Here is a 4,677-nt window from a genome sequence, read left to right as displayed (position 1 = left end):
TTAAAAGTTCACTCTACAGCACTGTATTAAAAAATGCTTTTGTACTACAATACCAGTAAAAGTCACAGTGGGAAGGCATAACTGATACAATTACAGAAAGCAGGCCTCGAGGAAATGACTGATCAGAACGACAGGAACAGTTGGACCTAAAATATTCCTGCAGGATGGGGTTTTTTTCTAAAATGTTCTTATTCCATAAATTAGATACTGATACAAAATGTTTCCTACCCCAAAGCTACCTTGACAAAGTTTAAGCATTTTTCTTCCCTCCACACTGGACAGAAAACAGTTTGTCCCTTCTTTGCAGTGTGACTGTCACAGTCTCTGTATTTTGAAGAAAATGCTGAAGAGCCCTGTTTCACACAGTATCACACAGTATGGCTGAGGCTGGAAGGGACCTGTGGGGGTCATCTGGTCTGACATCTCTGTTCAAGCCCCTTGCCCAGGACCATGTCTAGATGGCTTGGAATATCTCCAAAGATGACTCCAGCAGCTCTCTGAGCAACTTCTGCCAGTGCCCTATCACCCCCACAGTAAATACGTGTTTCCTCATGTCCAGGAGGAACTCCTGTGTTTCAGTTTGTGCCTACTGCCTCTAGTTCTGTTGCTGGGCACAACTAGAAAGTGCCTGCCTCTGCATTCTTTGCACTTTGCTTTCACGTTTTTATATACATTGATAAGGTCCCCTGAGTCTTCTCCAGGATGAACAGTCCCAGCTCTCTCAGTCTTTCCTCTGAAGAGAAGCTCCAGTCTCTTCATCATCTTTGTGGACCTTCATTGGACTCTCTCCTATATGTCCATCTCTCTCCTGTACTGGGGAGCACAGAACTGAGCACAGTATTCCAGCAGTGACCTCACCAGTGCTGAATGGAGGGAAAAGATCACCTCTCTCAACCTGCTGGCAATACTCCTCCTAATACAGCCCAAGATACAGTTAGCCTTCTTTGCTGCAAGGGCACACTGCTGACCCATGATCAACTTGCTGTCCACCAGGACTCCCAGGTCCTTTTCTACAAAGCCGATCTCCAGCTCACTGTTTGCCACCATACACTGGTGCTGGTGGTTTTCTCTCCAGGTGCAGGACTTTGAGCTTCCCCTTGTTCAATTTCATGAGGTTTCTCTCAGCCCATTTCTACAGCCCACTGACCTGGCAGCACAACCCTCCAATATATCAGCCACTCTTCCCAGTTTCATGTCATCTGCTGTGTTCACTCAGCACCATAGTGCAAATCATTAATGAAGACCCTGAACAGGATCAGACCCAGTATTGACCCCTGGGATACACTGTGGGTGCATATGCCAGGTCGCGAACCGTCTGCGTCACTGACAATGTAAAAGTGTCATCAGCATTCAAGTTAGAAGATTAACGATGTCTAAATTAATGATGCACTTGTGTTAGAAGACTAACAGCATCTAGATTAACAATGGCTAAAAGCAAAAAAGAAATTTTGCTTGTTAGGGAAGAAACAGGTAAGAAGGGAATCTTTAGAATAACAAAGCAGAAATTTATCTACCGGTTGTGCACGCTTAGTAGCGCTTGCTGAAAGTGCTGAGAGGAATGAGTTTTTGAAATGAGCATGCGCCAGACCATCACATGGATTTGCTGTCATAAGAATATATAAGGACTTGTTTTTCTAATAAATGTCGGAGCTTGACTGTTAACCATATTGGTGTGTGTTTTGTCTCCCAACCTCGTCCTGCAAATAAAGGGTTCCCTGCAACAATACACCACTAATTAGTTACTGGCCTTCAACTAGACTCTGCAGTATGTATCACCACCCTCTGGGCCTGGTTCACCTCACTGACTGCACATCAAGCCCATACATCAACAGCTTCTCTGTGAAGATGTTATGGGAGACAGTATCAAAAGCCTTACTGAAGTCAAGGTTGACAATAACTGCTACTCTCTCCCTGGCTCTTCCAGGCCATTTGATCATAGAAGTTTAACAAGTTGGTCAACCATAACTTCCCCTTGGTGAATCCATACTGGCTACTCCTGATCTTCTTCTTGCCTGGAAATTATTATCAATCTTAACCATTTAATATGCTTAACCCTTTAGCAAACTTATTTCTTTATTTCAATAATTTTATAAATTAGATCCTTAATGTTAATGTTTTCATTTTATTGAAAAAGATACCAAATTAATAATGAAACTTTACAAATTCCTGTTACTGTCCCATTATTTATCATTCACCAATGTTTTTAAGTCTTATCAGGGAAAATAAATGATGAAAGAACAAGCTGGAATGACAGACAGGTACTAAGTAAGATCTCCTAACCCTGGATTACTAAAACCAGTATGTCTGTTTTGTTAGCTCTATCAGTTGCCTGACAAATAGTTATTCAACTCTGAGGAATGAGCATTTTCAGTATAATTTGAGGGATCTCAAATATAACTAGATGCATGGCTGCCTAAGAATCCTTTTAATCCTCTTCAAAATTATGATTTGGTATTTGCAATAGAAGGAAAAGTTGCTTTAAAGGGACTACAGGCTTTCACTTCTGAAAGGAGGATTATACATAGACTTTCATAAAAGCCAATTTTCTCTCAAGTTCCATATGCGTGAGATGATAAACTGAAAGGTTCTAAAGAAGGCACATAGATGAAATGTCTTCCATCTAGCTGAACCCATTTGCTGTGGTGGTTTAATCTTTCTTTCCATTTCTACACAACACAATTCCTAACAGAAAATACTGTGTATTCTCTGCCTTAAGTATTCAAAAATAACAATTGCACTGCCTGAAACAAAGCTAAAAAAAGGAAAACATACTCTGTTTTAAATAATCCAAACAATACCTTAGAAAACTTGCAGGCGGTTTGTACTTGTATGATTATACTGGAATTGATACTCCTGCTGAGGATCTTTGTTAATGAAGGGAATTCCACACATTTAACTACACCTGTACAAAAATACTGACTTCATTTTGCCTATAAATGACCAGTATCAACATGCCATAAGATGCAATCAAGAGAAAAATATTACTGCTAGATTATAAGGACTCCTTTTAACATATAATGCATGATACTGGTTTAAACCTTAGCATTTAATATATCAGGCTCCAGTCCCAGTAAAAACAATGCTGCTAAAAACTATGATCCCCACATATGCATGTGTTTTAGCACTTGCGCTTCATATGACTTCAAATCCTGACATACACACCCCCCCATCAGAACAGATTTCAGGCAGATATATCACGTGATCACACACTATACCTGTGTTTCTGGTAGCACCATGAAAACAGAAAATTAAACTAGTCTTCTTTTACTACAGAGACCCAACAAGGAGAGGAAACAGCAGCGCATCCTAGGTAGGTGTGAGGCCCCAAGTCAAAATGGAGCATGGAATTGTCTCAAACCTCTGTGTTGATACAAGCAAAAGCAAGCAGACAGGGTCTGTGGGCATGGGGCAGCATCCCCGCTCTCAAGAACCATATAGAGTACCCGTTGCCTGCATGTACGTGCCTGTGAAAGTTAATCCCTAGTCAAGCTGCTGTGTGTGCGCACCTGTGGAAGGTAACCCTCAGTCCAGTCTGGGGAAGGGAGAGTGTGAGACCACCAAGACCCCCCGCAGCCCACTGACTCATTTCCATAATGTTCTCAAACTCACACTGTGCTTGATCAGTGATGCCAGAATCCCCCACCTGTGTGGACAGGCACTTATAGTATAAAAGGAGAAGATGCATATTCAAGCCTGCATGCCTGCCACTGGAAGACCTCAGCTATGAGCAGAGGTCAATGCTTAATCCAAGGGTGGTGATAATATTTTCATTTCTCCCACTCCTTATCTTTCTCTCTCTCTTTTCTGACCTCATTCTAGGCATATACAGGTGATCTCCTTTTGAGTTTTGCCTAAATCACTGTTCATTGTATTCGCAAGTTTTGGTGTTGAGTTTTGCCTAGCCTTTATACTATCTGTTGTGCCACTGCCAAGTTTCAAGTAAACCTGTTATTTGGTGAAACTAAATAATGATCATTGTCATTCCTTGTATTTACGGTAGTTTGCGGAGTGGGATGGTACAGCAGGGAGCACAGAACATGACATGAAAATGAAAGAAATAGTAAAATTGCCCTTTCTGGCAGCATTCCCACTAAGCTTATCTCAACAGGGCAGCGGCTCCCAAGAAATACCACTGGAGTTTAGAAAAGCGCAGAATCCGGTATTTACCTTCTGAGAAAGCCTGATGCCAAAAATAAAACTCATATCCTAGGAACTTAAGTGCCTCATTAAATCCTGGCAAGCTGCTAATTATGTTTTACCATGACAGTATTTACTGTGCTGTTTTTCTGGCTAGGAATGTTTGTAAACAGAAATTCTCTCCACGGACTCCACACAGCTCTGAGCACACCTGCAACCCATGTTTGTTTGCACTCTGAGCAAGCAGCACGTTAAGTACCACAGCTGCCACAGCCTTCCAACTCCGGGGAGCAGCCGCGTGTTTGTCAAAGAGCCGCAGTCCAGCGTCCCACGAGTTCATCACGCGACCGATTTACACCTGAAGTTTATTAAGGGGCCGGACGAGGCTCCCCGCGCTGCCCGCCACGCGCAGACTCCTGAGCGCCCCAGAAGGCAGCCGCCGCGCCCGCCGCCGGCCCCACCCGCACCCTCACCCTGGAAGCTTCTGGAAGCGCCCGGCGGCGGAGCCAGCCGCCGCGGCCCACGGCTCCCCGCCCCCCC

Source organism: Athene cunicularia (genome assembly GCF_003259725.1).
Source record: "Athene cunicularia isolate RWA chromosome Z unlocalized genomic scaffold, athCun1 chrZ_part2, whole genome shotgun sequence".
Taxonomy (NCBI): domain Eukaryota; kingdom Metazoa; phylum Chordata; class Aves; order Strigiformes; family Strigidae; genus Athene; species Athene cunicularia.
This window is presented reverse-complemented; position numbering follows the sequence as displayed.